Raw genomic sequence first — 14,722 nt, 5'->3', positions numbered from 1 at the left:
GCTCCTAATCATTCGGAACACATGGTATATATATGGGGGGTTCCTTGTTTGGATTTTTCACCCGACGTATTAGTTCCGCTTAGTTAGGGGTTAAGTGGGAGTAATTATATTCTAGATTGTTAAGTGTAGATATTTCTATGTTTTATGTCTAGAGATTAATGATACGAGATGTGTATGTGAGGTTTTCATTGTCTAGATTATCCCCTCAACGTGCTTTTCTAGTATTATTAATCTTTAAGATACGATTACAAAATTTCGAGGACGAAATTCTTTTAAGGGGGGAAGAATGTAAAACCCTGCAAATTTGAATATTTTATGATAAATAATAATAAATATGTTATATGGTGATAAATAACATATATTGATGTTTGAGTATGTTAGGAATTGATTTGAGATCAATTCGATGCATATATGTGAAATAATTTTAAATGAGCTTTAAAAAAATTGAGAAATAATTTTTAATGATAATAAATGAGTTTTATTATGATTGGTGATTATTCTGGGATGAATGAATCATATTGGAATCGATTTGAGATCGATTCGTAGTTTCAGCCTCGGTATCGCTAGTCTGCTGTTATCTATCACATTTGTATTTTTAATAAATTTTCTGTTGATCAGATGGACGTGAGGTTTGCGCCATTGATCTTAGAATTTCGAGATTGTGTTGTGGGTAAAGTTTCGTTGCGTTCTGACAACGGAGACCGAAACCCAATTTTTAATAATAAAATACTATTCATATATATATATATATAATCATCATCATCATCATCAGGATCTCTCTCATTCATTTTTTATTTTCTCCTTTCCCATTCCCGTGAGCAGAGCCGCCCTCCTCCTCAAAAAAAATCCCATTTTTTTTGATAAAATTTCGAAAAACTTTGTGAAGCAAAGTTGTAGAGGAGGCCCAGATCTACAACTTTTGTAAAGGAATTTCGTACGAATCAACCGTTTTGGGGATCAAAACCACTTCTAAAGGCAAGATCATCTTCTTCCAATCTCATCCCTATTATTTTGTCGATCCGCACGGTGATGCGATGATACCCATTTTTGTCGATCCGCACGGTGATGCGATGATACCCATTTTTGTCGATCCGCACGGTGATGCGATGATACCCATTTTTGTCGATCCGCACGGTGATGCGATGATACCCATTTTTGTCGATCCGCACGGTGATGCGATGATACCCATTTTTGTCGATCCGCACGGTGATGCGATGATACCCATTTTTGTCGATCCGCACGGTGATGCGATGATACCCATTTTTGTCGATCCGCACGGTGATGCGATGATACCTATTTTGTCGATCCGCACGATGATGCGATGATACATAATTTGTCGATCCGCACTATGATGCGATGAAACCTAATTGTCGATCCGCACGATGATGCGATGATACCTATTTGTCGATCTGCACGATGATGCGATGATACCTATTTGTCAATGAGCACCGCCCAATATCACTTGGGATAGGGCGTCGATATACCCTTCGTACAGGCCATTGAGTCGGATCTTAGGATGCTTAATCTAGCAGTCCGTCCCGCACTAGGGTGCGATGAGGCTTGTGAGCCGTACTTCTAGGATGCCTATTTGGTAGTCCGTCCCGCACTCATGTTTCGTACAGAGATGCGATGAGACTAATGAGCTGTGTACATTATTTAGGATACCGACTTGGTAGTCCGTTCCGCATGATAATGCGATGAATCAGAAACTTGCAAGGAGTTGCATTGTGATGATTGTTGATAGCCTAAGTTTTGGCGGACGCCAAAAGTGATTATGACACATTGTTGATACATTTGATTGAGATACCTTGTTATGCGGGTACACGAGATTCATATGCTGATTTCTATTATGATGCCTTACTTTACAGTGATGTTTCCTTTCATATATAGTTCAGGATAAATATTTAGTTATCTACCATTTGAGACATATGGTATATACATGAGGGTTTCCTTGTTTGGATTATTTCGGATTTCATGTTGAGACTTATCATGTTATTTTAGACTCCAGATGTATATCAATTGTATATCAGTTTAGTTATTTTGGGACATGATTTTATTTATGAGATATATCATTCCACATCATGTCTATTGTATTATTATTTCCTTTATTTGCCTGTTTTGTATTCTTCACTTCTTTTTTATTCTACTAGAGGATATTACTGTGATTGGTGAAACATGTTGTTGCACAGTGAAGATGCATGACAGGTTTGACATCTCTGGGTTCACCTTGGACTGCAGCCATGTGTGAAAACAGGGGCGTCACAGTTGGTATCAGAGCTCTAGTTCTAGTATCCTTAGGATCATCATGTGTCGAGTCGTGGAGTTAGAATAGAGTTTCTCAGGATTCATGTATAGAGTCCGCTAAGAATTTCCTAGAATGAGTGAGGACGATATATGCGTATATCTCAAATTTTCGGAATTTTTTTTTATGAAAACTATTTTATGTTGATTTAAAGTATTTGCGTGAATACTATATGATATGAATACGTATTGTGATACATTATGTATATATAAAATTGTGCTCTCATTTACTGTGAAAATTAAGCTTTCCTCTTGATATTATAAATATCGGGACGAGGATATGGTCAAGGTAAAACTTGTACCCGGAGGGCTGGGCAAGCAGAACCCCAAGCCGTAGCAGGCTCCACTGTATCTGATCGACTTGGTTATACCTATTACAGAAGCAGAAGGAGCAAGTGACGAGTCAAATTATAATTTCTGAAGTTCCACCACCAATCATATTAATTATGCCTATTGGAGAGGTAATATCAACGATTTCACCATCGCCATATCCAGCTGTTAATAGAGCCGCAAAGCCGGGAGCTTGGTTCAGTAAGACTGAGAAAGATATCAGACACTGAGAGCACACTAGTTTCAGGACATGCCAGATTCATGTGAAGCCTATAAATAAAAGAAATATATGAAAATTTCTTAACGACGACTCAATAACAAAGTAGAAGTTAGATATAATCAGCGTAGAGGACATCACTGGGGGATAGCAACGACTTCAGATTTTCGTTGGAGCAGCAAATATCACTTATTTGGGAGAATTTTATTTACTTCTTCGACAAGCAGTTAGAGCTAGTCCGATTGAAGCAGGGAGATATGCATGTAGTTAATGAAGAAATCAAAACCAGCATGGTGACGATGGCAAGGGCAAGGGGCCTATTGCGGGATCTGGAGAACTCCAACAGCGGGGTAAGTATTTTTTTTACCACCAGCAACAAAGACAGTATAAGAAGGGAGCACAACATGATTCGAGAGCGCCGCAGCAACGCAGAGTTCAGGATACGTGTTACAATAGTAACAAGATAGGAAAAGAACGAAGGATTGTCAGTACACCAGCAGGAGGCCCGCATGACAGAGGTCAGGGTCAATAGTCTCAGAGCCACGGTTACGACTAGCTGCAGAGGATAGAGGCACTATCTGTTATTCCAAGGATTTAGGGGCCAGTAAGCTAGATTTACGTTATCTAGGAGATTCCTGAGGAATAGATGGTCCCATATATTTATCCATCACCGGTAGAGTTTATGTAGCCTACTACATAATCATGATGCAAGCGAAGCTTTCTTCGCGATTTCCTTTCAAGTTCAGACCTTATTTTATTCAGGAATTTCGTATTCTTTTATCTTTCATGCCTTCGTAGATAGGCTTCAGCTTGTAGCACATCCCTTAGATGCTCTGTTATCAGTCTCTACTTCTTTAGGGGGGTGTCCATATTAGAGAGTATCTGTAGGAGATGTATCATCAGACTAGATGAGTCTGAGTTCGTCATCGATTTGATCGTGTTTCGGATGTCAAACTTCGACGTCATTTTCGGTATGGATAGGCTATCATCATACAATGTCAGTATCGACTGTTTTGATAAAACAGCCAGTTTATGAGCATTTATTGGGTATGTATAGATAGTAGCAACCTCATAGGGTAACCCGAATGCGGAGTCATTCCTGGCATACGTCGAGGAGGTGATGCTGAGGGACCGGAGTGCTGATTTGTACGAGACTAGAGCTGTATCAGTTTATCAGGATGTCTTTCAGGACATACCTAGGTTACCTCCGGTGAGAGAGGTTGAGTCCTGCATCGAGTTGTAGCAGAGCACAGTACCGATATCCCGAGCACCCTATCGTATGACACCTGGTGAGATGAGGGAGCTACAGATTTAGATAAATGAGTTATTATCTTAGAGTTTATTCACCAGATTCATTCTCAGTGGGGAGCACTGATCCTCTTCGTGAGGAAGAATGACGATAGTTTATGATTATATATAGATTATCGTGAGTTCAACAAATTTATTATCCGGATTAGATAGGATTCATGAATTGTTCGATCAGCTACGGGGAGTGCAACATTTCTCGAAGATTGATCCTTATTTTAGTTATTTTTATTGTGCGTTCGGAAGATGGATATTCCCAAAATCGCCTTTCTGTCTCGATATGAGTCTTTCGAGTTTCTTGTCATGCCATTTGGGCAGACCAATGCACCCACGGTGTTCAGGGATTTGATGAACCAAGTTTTTCGTCCATATTTAGACCAATTCGTTATTATATTTATCGATGACATCCTTATTTAATCGAGATCGTAGGCAGAGCACGAGCAGCATCTACGATTAGCATTGCAGACTTTGCGGGAGCATTAGTTGTACACTAAGTTCAGTAAATATGAGTTTCGACCATCATAGGTCAGATTTTTTTTTTGGGCCACATCATCAGCAATGCGAGCATTACATTAGATCCAGATAAGGCCGAGGCAGTACTGGATTGAGAACCATCGAAAATGGTTATAGAGATCCGTAGATTCGTGGGTTTGGCCGGTTATTTCAAGAAGTTCATTCAGGACTTCTCAAAAATTATGATACCACTTACACGCCTTACGAAGAAGGGTGTATAGTTTGTTGGGGGCACGGAGTGCCAGGAAGCCTTTGAGACTATAAAGGCTAAATTGATTACAACAACTGTATTGACTATCCCGAGCAGTGATAGGATATTTGTTGTCTATACGGATGCGTCATTAGCGGGTCTAGGAGGCGTTTTGATACAGACCTAGAGAGCAGTAGCTTATGCCTCTCGACAGTTGAGGACGCATGGACAGAACTATACCATGCACGACTTGAAGTTAGCAGCAGTGGTCTTTGTATTGAAGACGTGAAGACATTATATGTACAGAGTACAGTTTGAACTATTCACAGACCACTAGAGTCTGAAGTACCTATTTTCTCAAAAGAAACTTAACCACAGGCAGCGACAATAGGTCGAGTTCATCAAGGGTTATGAGTTCGCGATTCAGTACCCTACGGGAAAGGCGAACATCATGGCGGATGTTTTGAGCAGGAAACGTCGACACCGGAGTGCGGCTTTGAGGTGCCCGTTGTGTAAAGATCTTCATACTCTTAGTCAGTTTGAATTTATGCCATAGATTGGTGGGACCAACGCATTTTTTTTAGGATCTATGCCAGTGCAGCCGTCTTGGAGTGACAGGGTGACTAAAGCACAGTTAGAGTACACTTGAATTCAAACTCGGAATTAATAGATTTCCAAAGAACCTAAGGTCGATTGGACCGTTGGGGAAGATGGAGGACTTCGGATGAAAGTCTAATTAGTGATGCCAGCTAATGCACAACAAAAATGTACAAGGACTTGAAGAGACATTTTTTGTAGAACATCATGCTTAGGGAGATTGCAGAATATGTAGCTAAGAGCTCTACATGCCAGCAAGTAAAGGCAGAACATCAGAGGTCAACAGGGACCCTACAAAGTTTACCCATTCTGGAGTGGAAGTGTACAGATATTTCTATGAACTTCATGGCAGGATTGCCAAGATCGAAAAAGGGGAATGATTCAGTTTGGGTGATAGTTGATCGGTTGACAAAGTCAGCTCATTTCATACTAGTGAAGACGACGTATAAAGTATACAGCGGAGACTTATGTGAGGACATTCATTCAGGAGATCGTTAGATTATATAGAGTTCCAAAGACGATTGTATCAGATTGATGCTCGGTTTTCACTTCACATTTCTAGAGGAGCTTCCAAAATTCATTCAGTAACCAGTTGTCATATTCCAATGTTTTCCACCCACAGACAGATGGACAAACGGAGAGAGTGAACCAAATGTTGAAGGACATGTTGCGAGCATGTGTTGTAGATTTCCATGTTAGGGAATTCATCGATTCGGCAGATGGGGAAAACTTGCCCTGAGAGATGTTGGACCATTTAGGATTATCAAGTGTGTTAGAGCAGTTTCATATAGATTAGATCTTCCAGCATCGATGTCGAGTATACATGATGTTTTTTATGTTTCGATGCTTAAGAAGCATTTACTTAACGAGGAGCAGCAGCAAGTATTAGACACGCCGGAGATTGAACTCCATGATGATTTGACTACGATTGAGATTCATGTTCGTATTCTTGCTAGAGAAAATAAGAGACTTAGAAATAAGGTAATCCCCTTAGTCGAAGTTCAATGGAACAAAAAAAAAGAGCTGAGGAGGCTTCTTGGGAGCGCGAAAAGGATATGCGTCGCGATTACCTGAACCTGTTGAGCAGGTAAATTGATTTATTTATGTTTGGGTTTATGATTATCAATATGGTCATGTTTATATTTAAGGCTAGAATGGGAGTATTAACACTTAGCTCCTAATCATTCGGAACACATGGTATATATATGGGGGGTTCCTTGTTTGGATTTTTCACCCGACGTATTAGTTCCGCTTAGTTAGGGGTTAAGTGGGAGTAATTATATTCTAGATTGTTAAGTGTAGATATTTCTATGTTTTATGTCTAGAGATTAATGATACGAGATGTGTATGTGAGGTTTTCATTGTCTAGATTATCCCCTCAACGTGCTTTTCTAGTATTATTAATCTTTAAGATACGATTACAAAATTTCGAGGACGAAATTCTTTTAAGGGGGGAAGAATGTAAAACCCTGCAAATTTGAATATTTTATGATAAATAATAATAAATATGTTATATGGTGATAAATAACATATATTGATGTTTGAGTATGTTAGGAATTGATTTGAGATCAATTCGATGCATATATGTGAAATAATTTTAAATGAGCTTTAAAAAAATTGAGAAATAATTTTTAATGATAATAAATGAGTTTTATTATGATTGGTGATTATTCTGGGATGAATGAATCATATTGGAATCGATTTGAGATCGATTCGTAGTTTCAGCCTCGGTATCGCTAGTCTGCTGTTATCTATCACATTTGTATTTTTAATAAATTTTCTGTTGATCAGATGGACGTGAGGTTTGCGCCATTGATCTTAGAATTTCGAGATTGTGTTGTGGGTAAAGTTTCGTTGCGTTCTGACAACGGAGACCGAAACCCAATTTTTAATAATAAAATACTATTCATATATATATATATATAATCATCATCATCATCATCAGGATCTCTCTCATTCATTTTTTATTTTCTCCTTTCCCATTCCCGTGAGCAGAGCCGCCCTCCTCCTCAAAAAAAATCCCATTTTTTTTGATAAAATTTCGAAAAACTTTGTGAAGCAAAGTTGTAGAGGAGGCCCAGATCTACAACTTTTGTAAAGGAATTTCGTACGAATCAACCGTTTTGGGGATCAAAACCACTTCTAAAGGCAAGATCATCTTCTTCCAATCTCATCCCTATTAGTTTTAATTTTGATGGTTTAGACCCTAAATTGATGAGTAGAACTTTGATACAAATCCAAAAATGTAAAAAAAAAAAAATGATCGGGGTGTTTTTTTTCTGCCGGGGTTACTGTTCACTATCGGGGCACTGTTCACCGACGAAGACACTGTTCACTGTCGGCATTACTGTTCACTGATGGAGTTACTGTTCACCGCCGGAAACACAATTAGCTGCCGGAGTTACTATTTACCGGCGGAACACTGTTTACGACCGGAACACTATATATGGTCGGAAAATTAATAGTACGAGATGTGTATGTGAGGGTTTCCTTGTCTAGATTATCCCCTCAACGTGCTTTTCTAGTATTATTAATCTTTAAGATACGATTACAAAATTTCGAGGACGAAATTCTTTTAAGGGGGGAAGAATGTAAAACCCTGCAAATTTGAATATTTTATGATAAATAATAATAAATATGTTATATGGTGATAAATAACATATATTGATGTTTGAGTATGTTAGGAATTGATTTGAGATCAATTCGATGCATATATGTGAAATAATTTTAAATGAGCTTTAAAAAAATTGAGAAATAATTTTTAATGATAATAAATGAGTTTTATTATGATTGGTGATTATTCTGGGATGAATGAATCATATTGGAATCGATTTGAGATCGATTCGTAGTTTCAGCCTCGGTATCGCTAGTCTGCTGTTATCTATCACATTTGTATTTTTAATAAATTTTCTGTTGATCAGATGGACGTGAGGTTTGCGCCATTGATCTTAGAATTTCGAGATTGTGTTGTGGGTAAAGTTTCGTTGCGTTCTGACAACGGAGACCGAAACCCAATTTTTAATAATAAAATACTATTCATATATATATATATATAATCATCATCATCATCATCAGGATCTCTCTCATTCATTTTTTATTTTCTCCTTTCCCATTCCCGTGAGCAGAGCCGCCCTCCTCCTCAAAAAAAATCCCATTTTTTTTGATAAAATTTCGAAAAACTTTGTGAAGCAAAGTTGTAGAGGAGGCCCAGATCTACAACTTTTGTAAAGGAATTTCGTACGAATCAACCGTTTTGGGGATCAAAACCACTTCTAAAGGCAAGATCATCTTCTTCCAATCTCATCCCTATTAGTTTTAATTTTGATGGTTTAGACCCTAAATTGATGAGTAGAACTTTGATACAAATCCAAAAATGTAAAAAAAAAATATGATCGGGGTGTTTTTTTTCTGCCGGGGTTACTGTTCACTACCGGGGCACTGTTCACCGACGAAGACACTGTTCACTGTCGGCATTACTGTTCACTGATGGAGTTACTGTTCACCGCCGGAAACACAATTAGCTGCCGGAGTTACTATTTACCGGCGGAACACTGTTTACGACCGGAACACTATATATGGTCGGAAACACTATTCACCACCGGAGTTACTATTTACTAACGGCGTGACTATTCACAGTCGGAAAGTGCTATTCACCGCTGGGACTACTATTTACCACTAGAATTATTATTCACCGGCTACGTTACTGTTTACCGATTGAGGATGTTTTGGGTGTGCACGTTGGTGCACATGCCGCCGGTTGACCGACGGGATATTTCGATCGACCGATTAGATGATATATTGTATATAGTGATTTTTCTACATGCTTTTGATCGAAACTACGAAGTACGAACTTCGCGTCGGTACACGTACGTGACCATGAGAGTGCACGTATTGTCGGGGAATTTGATGAACTACGGACGGCTTGATCCCTTGAGAGAGAGGGTACGTAGGCAACCACATTGGTGCAGCCGGATTTTCTTTAAACGATGAGTTATGTGTGTGACTGATGTCTACTTGTATTACCTCACTTTCATTATATGTGATTTGTCTTGTATTGATAATTGTGATATATTAACTAACTGCACTCGTACCTATTTGTCGATCCGCACGGTGATGCGATGATACCTATTTTGTCGATCCGCACGATGATGCGATGATACATAATTTGTCGATCCGCACTATGATGCGATGAAACCTAATTGTCGAATCTACCATTTGAGACATATGGTATATACATGAGGGTTTCCTTGTTTGGATTATTTCGCTCGATGTACTACGTCTCGAATTGTAAATTTCTAAGTATTAATTCCATTAGATGTGGGGAAAAAGATGTAGGTAGACTATGCTTAATAGATAGAGCCTCCACTACATCTAGCAGCCCTTCTCCTAGGAGAGGATGGAGGTGATCTTGCTAGCGCTCTGACGCTCTTGTTGTTGTTATTTTTTTCTTTTATTTTTAAACTTTCAGGCAGCTCAGAGCATCGGAGAGTCGCAGGGTGACGGAGTTCGTGCATAGTCGCTGTCACGTATTTTCACTAGTATGGACTCCACAGTAGTATTATGTTTTCATTCAGTTATTTGAGTTTGTACTCATATTGTTAAGGCAGTTTGCCTTAGTACGATTTCTAGTTGATTTCATGTTGAGACTTATCATGTTATTTTAGACTCCAGATGTATATCAATTGTATATCAGTTTAGTTATTTTGGGACATGATTTTATTTATGAGATATATCATTCCACATCATGTCTATTGTATTATTATTTCCTTTATTTGCCTGTTTTGTATTCTTCACTTCTTTTTTATTCTACTAGAGGATATTACTGTGATTGGTGAAACATGTTGTTGCATAGTGAAGATGCATGACAGGTTTGACATCTCTGGGTTCACCTTGGACTGCAGCCATGTGTGAAAACAGGGGCGTCACACGCCTCTCAAGTCAACCCTGCAAGGCATCAAATAATTGGTCGAGTGGGCTCATAGCGAGTCGTCTTCGACAAGAGGACCGACACCCTTCGAGTCGACCCAAGAAGATATCGACTCAGTGATTCGGCTAAGTCGGGATCCTTGATCTTGACTGTCAATTTGATTTGAGTGGTGCATGTAGAGGGACACATGTTTATTGCTAGCAAAGGACTGCACTTTGGTAACTAGAAATACCATAACCCTGTACGGTAACCAAAGGGTTTAAAGGCTTATTGTATATGCTAAATACAACCACGATTTTTATAAAAGTGAATTAGAATTTTTCTTTCTTATTTTTCTATTTTCTTTCTTTGCTAAAGCATGAACAAAAATTTAGGTGTTGGGGTATTTAATAACTATATTTTACTACATTTTTATACTCTCATTATCTAATTATTAAATAAATATACTTGCTAATATCATTTATTTTATGAATTTATTATTAAATAAAAGATTAAAGAAGTCCAAAATATCTCTACTTGAAGACTAAAAGAAGCTTAAAGGAAGCCTACAACATCCAAAAGACCAAGAGGAGTCAATTAAACAAGTCAACAAAGAAGACAAAAATCTGCCACAAACTAATCGATACACTAATTGATTAGCTAATCGATTAGTTTATAACAATAACTAATCAAGGATGGATTTTAATTTCTTAGAGCTCAAGTTTGTTCTAAAGGCTGATACTGGTTACTGTAGGCTATAAATAACAATAAAGAATAAGGGTGAGGGATATGTAAAAAATTTTATAAACTCCTTTTTGGAAAAAAATGGTTACTCATTTTGAGAAGGCCTTTTAAAATTGTAAACTTTAGTTTACAATAAATAAATAAATAATCCTCTTTTTAATTTTTTTTCTTCTCTTTTATTGATGAAGATTTGCTTCATAAGAGGTCAATCCCTTATAATGTAAGTTTTTATTTTCTCTTTTTTATTTTTGATTTAGAATTACATGTTTAGGATTTAATTTCTTACTTTTAATTTATGCTTTATTTTATGCTTTGTAATTTAGGAGTTTTTTACTTTTTATTCTTTCTTTCAAGGAGTAGTATGAGTAGCTAATTTCTTTCGGATATCTAGAATTAGATTAAGCTAGTTTAATTTCTTTTTAATTTTTGAATTGCTCACTTTTTTTTGCTTAAATGATTATGCTTATGATAATATAAACGATTAAACCATTTAGGATAAGTATAGCCTATCAAAATTTTCTACCAATTATAATTCTAGTTGTTTATTCCTATTCATGAATGGTGATGTTGCAAAGATATGAATTTATAGTTTATGCGTATTTTAAATAACTTGATAATCTATGTTTAAGAAATCTGGTAATATGAGAATTAAAAGAGAGTAGTTCTTAAATTCAAATAGGAATTACTAGTTGATTCAATCTAAGATTCCAGATTTTATCACTTGATTTTATTTATCTCTATTATTTATTTCTTCTTTTGGTTTTATTCTCTTTTTTTATTTTCTTATTCCCTTTAATTTGTTTCTTCTCTTGCTTTTATCCTCTTTCTTATTTTTAGCCCTTTTATTGGCAACAAATTACACACAAACCAACCTTCTCTCTCTCTCTCTCTCTCTCTCTCTCTCTCTCTCTCTTCTTTCACACTTCAAGAAACACTTTAAGATCTTCTTAAAACACACTTTTCTTGTGGAATCGACACTTTCATGTTACGCACACAAGTTATGCACTTGCAATATTTTAATTTAGAACATATAAGAAGCCCTTTAGTGAGAAAGAATCGTGAATGTAGGATTGTTTATCTGAACTAGTGTAAAATGCCGGGTGTCCTGTGATTATTGCTATGATTATTGCATTGTTTATTAATTGACTTATTATCTATATTATTTCACTACATGTTCTGTGATATCTTAAAAATAGTAAGCAATCCTATTCACCTCAACATGTGGTATTAGAGCTTGATATTCACATACTAGGCTTCACAACCTAGGATAGATTGTAAATTTAGCATTCTCAATGGCTTTTCGCAATGATGCCCGCTTTCTGCAAAGGTCATATAGTTAAACGATGCCCACTTTTTAATGGCATGAACTTTTCATATTGGAAAGCTCGTATGATAATTTTTTGCTATCCATCAATTTATGACCTTTGGAATATGGTAGAATTAGGTTATTATGAACCCACTAACATTGTGGCTAAAGTCACTATAGTTAAACCTAGAAACAAGTGGACTACAACTGAAAAAATTATTCTCTCTTAATACTAAAACTATGAATGCCTTGTATTGTTTAATGAATTTAACCATGTTTCTGATTGTGTAACTACGCAATAAATTTGGAATATGTTGGAGGTCACACGCAAGGGTACTTTACATGTTAAGAAGGCTAAGCGTACAATGCTCATGAGCAAGTACGAAAATTCATCACCTTAGGAGTTGTAGAACCCCGTATTTTGTTAGAAGTATATATGAATTATTAGTGAATAAATAATTCTATTTTTGATAAATGACTTGAGGTCATAGATATACTTGGTATCAAGTTGTTAGACATGTTAGAGTGTGGTTTCATAGAGTTTCGTACATAAGTTTTGGCTGTACATCAAAACATGCACGAAACCTAGATTTAGTGTCTGCTCAGTCGACTGATGAGTCGACTCATGAGTCGACTAATGAGTCGACTGATGAGTCGACCTATGAGTCGACTGACGGGCTGATTTTGGGTTTTCTTTTAGTTGCGGGTTTGGTTGGGTTTCGTTCGGGTTTTAACCATAATATATATATATATATATATATTATTTTACCCGAAACTAACCCAAAAATCCATCAGAATCCCAGAGAAACCCTAGCCTTCCTTTCCCCTCAAACCCTAGTTTCGTTCTTGGAGAGTTTTGAGAAGTTATGGAGGAGTTTTCAACGGATCTTTGTGGTGCTGTCGAAGGGGATCGTCCTCTCATCGGATTCAGGAGTTTACAACACATCAGAGGCGAGTAACATCTCGCCCAATCCTACACCCACTATTTGTATGCTTTTATTTGGTTTTATTTCGGTTTTATTGAGCCTAAATCACTATTTGTGTATAAAAATAGATCTTTATAGCATATGATGCGAAAATAGAATGTTTTCAATTTATAAAAGCTCACAAACGAATTTGTAAATGTAGATCCAGATCTGGAATTTGTTTAAACATGGGTTTTATTATGATTTAATGGTTTCAATACGCTTTTACAGATCTGGAATTTGTTTAAACATGGGTTTTATTATGATTTAATGGTTTCAATACGCTTTTAAACATGAATAAATATGTTTAGGGTTTTAATATAAAATATTACATGTAAATCTTTCGTTTCTGTTGATATACATGTGTTAGAATTGGATATTTATTGCTGGACATGAACAAGAGAACCTTAGGTTGATATACATGTGTTAGAATTGGATATTTATTGCTGGACATGAACAAGAGAACCTTAGTTTATCAATCTTTGCAAAAAATCGTCGAAAACAGAAAACTAGGGATTTTCTGCTCAGTCGACCAATGAGTCGACTCATGAGTCGACTTATAAGTCGACTGATGAGTCGACCAATGAGTCGACTGATGGGAAAAATCTTAATTTTTGTGTGCTTTGTCTGGTCGACTCATGAGTCGACTGATAAGTCGACCAATGAGTCGACTGATGAGGAATTTTCTTCTTTTGTATTTCTTCAGTTTGGATCTGTTTGAGTTATTTCAGTTTAACTAAAATCTGTTTATGTTTATTGTTGTTGCGTGCTTAAATATGAACGAGGAGTCGCCTCGAATGACGGGTATTAGAAATTAATGTATAACCTGTATCTTTACATGTGAGATGACATGCGGACACGAGTTTAGGTTTGCGCACCGAGACACGTGAGAAATTAGGGTATATGCACCTGTTCATATAACTCATCTAGTCCATATGTTGGGCAATTATGATGTGTAGTCCATGTGTTGGATACTTATCACTTTCAGTCCATGTGTTGGACAGTTTACATATGCAGTCCATGTGTTGGACATCCACTACATCAGCTTAGACCTTGAGAGTTAACACCTATACTTGCATAGGCTGGACACGACACTTATATGAGTTGTGACACAACACCATAATTTAAGTCTGGTATGAGTTTGCCTTCTTCTATTAATGTTCTTGTATTAGATTTTGGGTTTGGTATTTAGGGATGTACAATTTGAGATACAAGGTATATACATAAGGGTTTCCTTGTTTGGATTATTTCTCTCGACGTACCTATACTCGTGATGTAACTTCCTAAATACTAAAATCCTCTTATACATAGGTATTTACAATCTGAGCTACATGGTATATACATGAGG

The sequence above is a fragment of the Asparagus officinalis genome, chromosome 2 (assembly GCF_001876935.1).
Source record: "Asparagus officinalis chromosome 2, Aspof.V1, whole genome shotgun sequence".
NCBI lineage: Eukaryota > Viridiplantae > Streptophyta > Magnoliopsida > Asparagales > Asparagaceae > Asparagus > Asparagus officinalis.
The sequence above is the reverse complement of the archived record's forward strand: the minus strand, read 5'-3'. Positions refer to the sequence as shown.